The following is an 11,347-nucleotide window of genomic DNA, read 5'->3' as shown; positions in this document are numbered from 1 at the left end:
CATCAAAGATATTAAGAAATATTAATCAAATGAAATAAGTGAGGAAAAAGTGAATAATATTTTTAGAGACGTGAAAAAACACAACAGATTAAAAAAAAAAAATCATAAAACACAAATGAAACATTTTGAACTCATTCAGTCCAATAATTGAGATTATTGACTACAGTTATAGGGATTGTGGTGAATGAATGAATGAATGAATTTGTTTGGGGGAATTATGCTATCGGCACAGTTGTTTGCTTGGTTGTGACGTCTTTTTTGCTATCAGTCATGGAACGAATTCTTGCCACACTGTTTGTCAGAGCCTAGCGCAAGATGTCAGAACAATGCTTCCAGTGTTTTGTCAAACAAAATAAACCCTTGATACCTTACAGCGCTTCTGACGTGCTTGCCGTAACTTTTTATTTCTCGCTTTGCAGCTGCAGTCAGAAGCGAACGTGTCCGAGACAAGTTTGACATTTTCAGGATGAGGCCATTTAATTTCCCTGAAAATGTAAATGATCTGAGAATTATTTCACAATCTGCATACACACCTTAGTCAGTTTTACAAGATAAAATATCTAAATCGAGTCTGTAGCATTTTCTGGATTTCAGGAAATGAGAAGCATAGCTGACTCCTTGAGTCGTCACTCACAATTCAATATAGGTCAGATGTCTTTCAATATTTTCTCCCTTTGATCTGTTTAAAATAAGGTTTTCCTTTTTTTAAAACTTTTGTACAGTGTGTGATTTCACTGAGGAATTCTCAGAATATTTCGTGCCTCATTGCATCGAGTGAGATAACAACGAATGACTCGAGAGATGCATTTTGTCTTATTTACTGCATATAAATTAATTTGCTCATGTTTTCTGAATATCTGTATTTGTGGGAATCTGCTTTGCAAGCGTTAAGTCAAAGTAGAGTTATTTTTGCCTCCCAGAGTTGCCAGCATTCATCTGTCTCAGTGATTATGAAAATACATGTCCTCTGAATATTTTTAAAATATTGGAAAACCAGCAGGCAACGTTATGGCCATTCATTGGTTTATTTTCCAGAGTACATAGTGTTGATGGTAATAGTGATGGCAGCTGCAGTGTCATTCTTTCGAATGTCATGTTAATAAGAAACCCAGTAAGGCACTTGATAATGTCACTGTGTTACGCAACCTCAACAGTCACTCCCACCGCCTGCAACCCCCCCCACTCCCAAGTGCATGAAGGGGTGCGAGGGAGCGATGAAAAGGATAGCAAACGCTGCATGTGAACGATAGAATGTGTACCTATATGAACTACTGAAAAATGTTCAAGCGTATTTGAAAAATCAACAGCAATTCTGACTGAAGAAGTGATATGTCTGGGCAACACGTGCAACAAAAATCAGAGCGGTTAAACTGCAAAATCTGTGCACAATTTATGCACAGAGGCCGACTTTTTTTGTTTTTAATGCGTTGCGTCTAGTTAATTAAAAGCCACTGATGCACTTTTGAACATATAACAGACTAATAAGGAACTTCATTTATGCAACACTTCTAAATCAAATTTAAATCTCTTTCAAAAATAGGGAAAAAAGATGAACTAATTAAACTGATGCGAGTTAAAGCAAAGCCTGCAAAAGAGAGCATATACAACTACAGAGGCCGGAAAAATATACAGATAAACAAAGAAATACGAAATAGATCAAATGGAAGGCAAGGTTGAGAACAACAGATGGATTTTAGAAAGACGTCGAAAGCTGACGCTGTCTGCGCTGCCTGCCTGCGGAGTGATGAGGCCGTCCGAGTTATTAAGCTCAGATGCAGTGACAAAGGTTGCTTGTCCCCAACTTTGCTCGGTTCCGGCTTTTCCCCCCCCAACGAGACGTATTCAGTCATGGCTGTCTCATATTAAATACTGCGTGCACATCAGTCGCCAGCGAAAACCCACAGTAACCCTCGTTTACCGCATCAGTAGCTCATTTTACAGACACGGGGGTGCTGTGCTCCGGTGTCCACAGCTGTTGTGTCTCTGTCAAAGAGATAAGGTTGTGTTGCAAAATCGAGACTTTAGGGCAATATCAATATAATGAAGTAAACATTTTTTTTTTTTGAAACATGTAGGTTTTGTATGATTTCACATCCTGATTTATTTCTTTATTTTCTTATCTGTCACAGGCAATGTATTCTGTGTATAGCTGTGAGATAAAGTTTGTGACTCCTTTGGATATTTCTAGATTTCCACAGCAATAGCTCCAAAAATGTGATTTTATCTTCATCTAAGTCATAATAATAAAGACAGTCTTATTTAACACTCATAGTATTTTAAATTGTGATATGTGTATAGAACAAATAATTAATAATTAGTTGTTCGAAGATTGCAAGCCATCCAGGCCTTGAGACAGCAAGTCAGCCCCACAGCATTATACTCCCACCACCATGCTTTACAGTTGGGATTAGATTTTGGTGTTGGTACACAGTGTTTTGTTTTCTATAAATCTAAGGGGGGGCGTGGTGGCGCAGTGGGTTGGACTGGGTCCTGTTCTCCAGTGGGTCTGGGGTTCAAATCCCACTTGGGGTACCTTGCAACGGACTGGCGACCCGTCCTGGGTGTCTCCCCTCCCCCTCCAGCCTTACGCCCTGTGTTGCCGGGTTAGGGTCCGGTTCCCCGCGACCCTGTGTGGGACAAGCAGTTCAGATAGAGTGTATAAATCTAACACAGTGTATATTTAACAGAAAGTTCATTTATTTTCTCACCTGTTCCAGTAGTGCTGTGGAACATTCAGGGGGTTTTTAGCAAACTTGTGGCATGCAGCTATATTTTTTTCCTTTCTTTCTGGACAGCAGTGGTTTTCTCTATGGTAAGCACCCATGAATGCCATTCTTGTTCAGTGTTCTTATGGTAGACTCATCACCCCAGACATTATCAAGAGCAAGAGGTGTTGATCATTGTAGGATGCACACGTCTAGGGACAGTAACAACAGTGTGGAATCACTTGTATTCGATCTGACTGACTGTGGACTGATGGAGGCCCAAGAATTTAGAAATGATCTGTAACGCTTTTGAGTCTTCTGAGTTTCAACAACTCTTCTTCTGAGATCCTCTGAAATTTATTTTCATTGAGTCATATTGCACTCTAGCCAAATCCTGCTATGGAAAAGAGGTAACCAAATTTTTTTTTTAATAGCAGGGTAGTTCAAACTCACACCTGAAATGAAAATCTGACTCCAATTGTTCTCTTTTAAAATGTCATAGAAGTTTACAATATTTAAAACTAGCAGAAATGTAGCTTTAAAAATCAAAAAATTAATGATGCAAACGTAATTACCTTATTCTCACACTATTTTTACATTTACCTGATGCTTTTCGTCAAAGCAACTTACAGTGTTAAGCTACCTATGGTTGTTTATCTATTTAATTACCTGGTTATTTTTTGCTGGAGCAATTTAGGGCAAGTACTTTGCTCAAGGGTACTATAGCTGGAGGTGAGATTTCAACCTGCAACCTTTGGGTCCAAAGACAGCAGCTCAAACCTCTACTTTACTACCTGCCCCTTCTACCTTTTGTAATGTATTGCGATGTGTACATGCATATGTTCTGCAAAAACTCCAGTGTTACTTTTATAAACATTGCATATAAATATAAGACGGCATTTTGTTGCACACAAAATTACATTTTGCCATTACTTTGTACGATAATGAGGCTTTTAAAAGCCCCGACTCCAGCATGACAAAGACATCAATGGACCTCTCTGCAAAGAGTGACTCTCGCAGTCGAGAATATGTTTCAGCAAACAGTGCTTGTGGTTGTTTCCCTTTTAACTGCGATCAATACACATTGCATTATCAGACTCTCACGGTGAGACTTCTGGAAGCACTCTGACTATTCCCCATCTACACGCTGACTCTTCAGGAATGGCTGCGCTTCCATCATCAGCGCCAACGGGATGAGAGCCTGAACAACTATTTGAAGTGTGCGTGAGTTCTGGATGGTTTACCCAAATAACACAGGAAAAATAAATTAAAAAAAAAAAAAACATTAAGGTAAAAATAAATGAATGAATGAACCTTCAGATGAGATCAGAACTGCCACCATCAGCACACAGGCACAACCACACGGTGCGCTTCTCAAGTTTCTGTGATGCACTGCATCGCTTGATGGGAGGCTCTGCACAATTTATGCTATGTATCCCAGAACTACAATCAATATTTATGAAGAACACTGTTCCTCAGCTCTTAGTCAAATAGATCCATTTGCCTCTCTGTCCCTGTTCCATTAATTATCAATATTCACACCCTGCTGTGCATCTTTTACCCCCCTTGTTTGAATAATACATGCCTCAATGGATGCAAACAGTCCGAGGAAATATTTCAATGCTGCATTTTATTTCAAAAGGGGACTCCAAGGAGACCTTTTTTTCTACATTAGCTTCTTTTTTAACAACACACAACAATAGAGGAGTCAGTAGCTCTGCACTAGTTTGTAATTATTCTAATTAACGTCTTTTTCTTCTGCTTACGAGTCTGTTAGTGACAAAAGGGTTACTCTAAGGCAATTTTGTACCCTAGTTTTGTCCTCAGAGAGGTCACAAAATAAATTTGTGAGCATTTCTTTGTAACACTGGGTATTCTCTTATGAAACACCAAAGATTAAAAAAAAAAAATTAAAAAAATAATGCATTAAATAATGTCATATATTAGCACATTGCGGTACAGTGCTGTGTGAAAGTATTCAAAACCTATAGGGATGGCCATTATTCTTGTATAAAATTTAAATTTTACATAATATAAAATTTTAAATTTTGCAATACATTTATATATGTATAAATATATATAAATATATTTTAAATATATATATATATATATTTAAAAAGGGGGGGGTGCAGTGGTGCAGTGGGTTGGACCGGGTCCTGCTCTCCAGTGGGTCTGGGGTTCGAGTCCCACCTGGGGTGCCTTGCGACAGACTGGCGTCCCGTCCTGGGTGTGTCCCCTCCCCCTCCGGCCTTACGCCTTATGTTGCCGGGTAGGCTCTGGCTCCCCGTGACCCTGTATGGGACAAGCAGTTCAGAAAGTGTGTGTGTGTGTGTATTTAAAAAGTCCATATGTTAAATTTTAAAAAAAACATAAAAAGAATAAATGACTATGATTTACACATCTGATTCTACTTACTTCATTTGATTAATGCAACTTGGGGTTCACTTATTTTCACACGCGCACTACTTCCGTGTTTCTTCTACACACATGATTTCCTCTGAAGCAACACATGAAACTGGTCATTTTACACCAGTCATGTCAGATGATAAAGACACCTTCTCCTTCAATAATTTTTCAAGCTTTTTGTGGTAAAACTAAAGGACACATGGCTTGAAAAACAGGCAAAAAGCCCAACCTGACAACACAGGCTGCAGGGTTGGAGACACACCCTGGATAGGACATCAGTCCACTGCAAGGCACCCTAAGCAGGACTTGAACCCTAGACCCACCACACAGCTGGCCCTGGCCAAGCCCCCCACACCCCCCAGAGGAAATACAGTCTCCTTTTAACAGCATCCTGCACAGCCTTCTTCATCAGAAATGTTTCCTACTTGGCCGCCGTAAAAAAAGGTTTATTTTTGGAGCCTAGAACATGAAAATGTATCCAGCCATGAAATAAACAGCATTTGATTGCCAAGCAACCTTTTTACACTTTTATTTCGTGTTCTCATCAACCCCTTCATCTGGCCTTAAACTGCGTGGTTGCTTTTGCTGGTTACCTTCCAGTGATGTTTTAGAGTGTGTTCATGTTTTTTCTTGCTGCAGTTTGATGTAAGTGAAGTTTGGTGCGAAGTCTATTAAAATTCAGGGCAATCTTTTTTCTCGCTCCTCTGTGGAATCAGCTTGTCAGAACTGATGACACAGTGGGACGAGAAGAGTGAGCGGAAAGCAAACTTCCTGTCATCGACAGAGGGCTTTTACACATTTTTTTTACACTGATTCAGCATAAACATATTTGGCTGGACACCCCCCCAGTGCATCAGGATTTTTTTTTTAGTTTAAATATGGTCACATGCCATTGGGGGTCGCATTTAAGGATGTGATTCTGGATTTTGCTTAATCTTTTTGGAATAGAAAGATTTTTTATATCATGTTCTAGTAAGAGTTTAAGTCAAAAAGTATCTGCAGTATTTTTGGTGAAAATAATTGTGGATTCTTTTTCACTTTTTCACTCTGGTATGTCTGTTCTAGATGTTACGAAACTTCTCTAAGCCCCCAAATGCAAATGTATTCAAAATTTTGCATCTTGTTGTTTTTTCTGAATTTTAAGATTCTAATTAAGAAGTGAAGGGGGGCAAAGATGCAGCAGAAGTAGGAAAGAACCAGACAAATGACAATAAAAATTGCAACTCATAAGAACGCACAGGGGCTGCTTTGCCATTCCGTGATAATTTATTAAAGATTCTCTTAAGGTCGGGCAATCCCAGTGCGGATCCCTTCAAGGAAGTCATGCTTGAGGATACAGTTGGGCTTTAAAGATTTAAATGGATTTCTGGGCGTTTTATCCGCAGATGTGCAGAGATGACTGAAGTATCCAACAGGAGGGTTAGACAGGGCAGAGACGTTTGTGAAGCTGAACTCATTCCTGGATGCTCTTCTCCTCACTCTTCACCACTTCTTTTTCATCAGTGCTTTTTTTTTTTTTTTTTGTCACTGTTCCTCCTCTCTGAGTCAGTGCTGCTGGGTCCCAAACTAAATATTGTTTTTCCATGTGAAATACACCCATTCAGTACTGTGAGCTAAAAACATTTCAGATAACATAAATGAGATTTATAAAAAAATAAATATATAACACAGAATGTAATAAATTATACTTTAAACAAATCAACTGGTTTTTTTAAAACCTAAAATCAAGACACATCACACTTCTAAATATCCCCCCCAGCATTACTTTTTTTCTAAAATACCACTGGTTATATCATCAGGATTATTAATGATGGAATCAGTCATCAGTATGACTCAGAATGTTTATAGTCCCGACATTTAAAAAGCAAAAAAAAAAAAAAATCCAAAGAGGACTTTTATGTACAGGATTACTTAAAACACAGTGGCTTTTTCAGGTCCAGAGAATGCACTTTGCCTGTGGTCTGGGGAAAGAGCTGCTTTTCAGGAGTTCATATGTAGTGGCTCTCAGCGGCGGGGCGTGCAGTGGTGCAGCAGGTTTGGCCAGGTCCTGCTCTCTGGTGGGTCTGGGGTTCGAGCCCTGTTTGGGGTGCCTTGTGATGGAGTGGCGTCCTGTCCTGGGTGCGCCCCCTCCCCCTCCATCCTTATGCCCTGTGTTGTCAGGTTAGGCTCCAACTCACCGTGACCCTGCTTGGGACAAGTGGTTTCAGACAGTGTGAATGTGGGTTTTCAGCGGTTTTTTCTGCCCTCGGAACTTTTCTTTCTGAATCTGGGCATCTTGGGCTCTTTCACTTCCAGGTCCAAATAAGTCTGAGTATTTCTCCAAGATGTGTCAACCGTGGTTACTAACTCATGGTATACCAGCCAAGTCCATGGGGGTCTTTCTGGGAAAGGATAGTGTATTTTGCGTAATGTTTAAAAACACTTCTCAGAGCTTGTGAGTTTTGGAAGAGTTTAGGCAACTGAAGAAACAAGTTCTGGTGTTTTGTGTTTAAAAATGCTGGAAGGATGGAAGTAAAATCGCTTGCAGAGAAGAAATACAGATTCCGGAGATGCCAAACCTGAGCTGGAAAGGGGAGGACCTCACTCCTCCACAGTGTTCTTTGCTTTACTCTGGAGGCTTCATTGATGAAACTTGCATGTGAAGGAACTTACAACATCTCAGAGGAAAAGCTTTGTCCATTGTTATTTAGCTGTTGAGCTCTGAGAGATCCCTCCCCCTAAAGGGGGCTTTTATATGACCACCTCAATACACATTTATAGTTTTTTTTTTTGTTAGGAGACACTTTTTTCTAAAGCAACTTCCAATGAACTCTATGTAGTGTTATCAGCCCACACACCTTATTCACTGCAGTGATTTACACTGCCAGATATAGTACTTACAATGGGTCATTCATCCATACATCAGTAGAACACACACACACTCTCTCTCTTTCACTCACACACTATGGGTGAATCTGATCAGCATGTCTTTAGACTATGGGAAGAAACCAGAGCAGCCAAAGAAGACCCACACAGAGAACATGCAAACGCCACACAGACTCAGCAGGGATCAAACCCACGTCCTCCTGCACCACCCAGGTAATGTGAGACAGCAATGCTACTTGCTGTGCCACCATGCTGTCCACAGGTCACCCTCCAGAATTAAATGCCTTGAAGAAAGGATTGTACAGTTTAGTCTGAATAAACCAAATACATCTCTGTGATAGTATTTTACTGGAGCTTTTATTAAAATGCAAGTTTCAATTATGAAGTATTGTCCTCCCTCTTATGAAAAACCCAAACAGTCTGAAACGGCTTGTCCTGAGCAGGGTCCTGGCAAAACGGAGACTGACTCGGCAACACAGGGCGCAAGGCTGGAGGGGGAGGGGACACACCCAGGACAGGACGTCAGTCTGCCAGAAGGCACCCCAAGCGGGACTCAAACTCCAGACCCACCACATAGCAGGACCCAGTCAAACCTGCTGCACCACCACACCCTCCTTGTTATAAAAAAACAATTGCTATGCTACCATTTTTTATCTCTCTTCCTTCATTGTACTGCCTTTTAACAAACCATAGGAGAGTCTGCTGTGAATACTACATCATATAACATAAGAGCTGAAAAATACCCTTTTATATCATTAAAATCTTTCAAGGGGCTTCCTGTTCTTGAAGGTAAAACACATTTGTCTAGAGATAGCCTTTTTTCATATAATGGAAATTGTATTCACAATGTCTGGAGTTGTAAAACCTAAACTTTTAACTCCTTAGAGGGTGTAAGTTATATAACAGTGATGTATCTCATTCTTCACTTAAAGATACAATCAAAACTTTTTAATAAAAAAAGTATCACACCAACTCAAGAGGTGTAAACACAGGCCCACACCTCCTCCGATGTGCATGCTGTGAGCCTACTATTTATTCCCTATGGCTTCAGATGTCTTTGGGTGACGTAACACGCTTGGAGAGGAGCTCTGTTTACACATTTCCTGAGTGTGGCTCATCGAAGGTGTTGCTGAAATCAACAAAAGGAAGTTATGTGATCAAGGCAGCATAGTTCCTGGCATGGCTAGTGTGGGATGACCCAGGTCCCTACTGCGTGCTAAATATTTGTGTACATCTCTCTCTCAGCCACAAAAACACACACTGCAGCCACCCTTCCAAATTTTAATATCTAATTTTTTTTTTTTCCCAGAACCACTCATCCCATACAGGGTCATGGGGAACCAGAGCCTAACCTGGCAACTCAGGGCATAAGGCTGGAGGGGACACACCCAGGACAGGACACCAGTCCGCCGCAAGGCACCCCAAGCAGGACTCGAACCCCAGACCCACCGGAGAGCAGGACCGTGGTCCAACCCACTGCACCACTACGCCCCTATCTACTTTGTCTTTAGAAATTTTATTACTGCCATGTTATTATTGCAACACTGAAACAGAAACGCAATAATAAAATATGTTTATATAATGTTATATAATTATTTAAACACTGTAGGAGACGTTTCATGCATCTAAAGATTCAGTTCTATAGGCCATGAAGTGACACTATCGACACACAGGTATCAGGTTCTGCATTATGACTAAGATGACCATGTTCCTTTGTACCACCATTACAATTACATGTGGATGAATGTTGAAAGATGAATGTCGATTTAAAGGAATAAAAAACACATTTTACCTGCATGCAAAACAGCAGCATGGTTTCCATAATGTAAAGTCAAAAGGGGGATTGTGGGAGTTGGAGTTCTTTAAACAGCACCGAGGAGAATCCATAGAATATTAATGTTATTAATTTTATTAGCTTGTTTTACAGTTCAGAAAAGGGAGAAGTGAGTTTCATTAAGACGTATTTTGTAACTTGATAATGTATTTTGAGCTTGTAAATGGTGCACTTGTAGGTTTTCAGGTTTTTTCCCTGACGATAAATCGCTGTTGATCCGCACCACCTTGCATTCTGATTTCTGTACATGACCAGTCTTATCAGACTGATGTCCGTTGTCCTACCTGAGGGCTAAAACCCTTTTTTCAGTCGGTTAGCGCTGTTGACTCATTGCTAAAGGAATATTGGATAGATACTTTCAGAACAGAATTTGCATATTATTCCCTTGTTTACATAGGTTGCATTGAAGTATTTTGACTTCTTCCCACATTCCAAAGACACGTGATTCAAGTGAACTAGTCAGTCTAAACTGTATGTACAGTGAGACCACGTGGATGAAAACATAGAGCAATTAACAGAAATATCACATTTATGTATTTTGGACATTTAATTAATATACAGCTTTAAAAAAGAAGCAAGACGTAGATATTGCGTCCAGAGTTCACAAACAATGTCTACACATTTACGTTTGGTTCTTCTTTTGAATGTAAAAAAAACAAACAATATCAAAATATTTTGTTGTTTTCAAATAGAAATAATCAAAGTGAAACCAAGTAGGGCGACATATGATGTTTTAATAAAAGATGATATGAGATGTTACTGGTTAAAACTGTAGGGTGAGGAATTCTAGCAATGCACAATAGATCTGTCTTCATCACTAAACATTCGAAGGTTTTTCCCTAAAATTAAGGGTTAACAGCTGCATATGGAGGAAATTCACACAGAAAGCTCATTAAAATGTAACAGAGAAGACAGAGCAAACAAACATGCAGCGTATTGTGCAGGCAGAGATGCACATGTAGGAAAAATGCTGACATCAACAATTCTGACATTCCCTATATGAACAAGGGTATCTCTCCATGTGTGTATCAGTGCGGCGGTGTGTGTATATATGTGTGTGTGTGTGTGTGTGTATATATGTGTGTGTGTGTGTGTGTACCATAGCTGGTGACTCATAAATGACACACAGTTTGCTCTTTCATGTTCAGGACTCAGCTGGTAGGAATCCTAAGTTGGGATATTTACGTTTTCAATTTCCTTTTCATTCCATTGCTTTATGCAGCATAAAACCAGCAACCCCCCCCAGATTCAGGGAAATGATGCGATGTGGATCCTCCACTGCTGTTCTTTAAGGGGGAACCAGCTTGGTTTCTGAGATGAGGGAGATGGTGACCAAGCTGATGATCATGGTGATGATCCAGGTGATGAGCACAGCTATGATGAAAACTCTCAATTCCCAGGTGATGGTGATGCTGATGGGTGGTTGGTTGGGGGGAGGAGGAGTTGATGATGATGAAGCTGAGGACTCGACTAGGGGGGTGATGCAGGGGGTGGGGGGTGGAGCGGGACAACACCGAACTTCTCCGTAGCAGAAAGG

This window comes from Scleropages formosus, chromosome 5 (genome assembly GCF_900964775.1).
Source record: "Scleropages formosus chromosome 5, fSclFor1.1, whole genome shotgun sequence".
Taxonomy (NCBI): domain Eukaryota; kingdom Metazoa; phylum Chordata; class Actinopteri; order Osteoglossiformes; family Osteoglossidae; genus Scleropages; species Scleropages formosus.
This window is presented reverse-complemented; position numbering follows the sequence as displayed.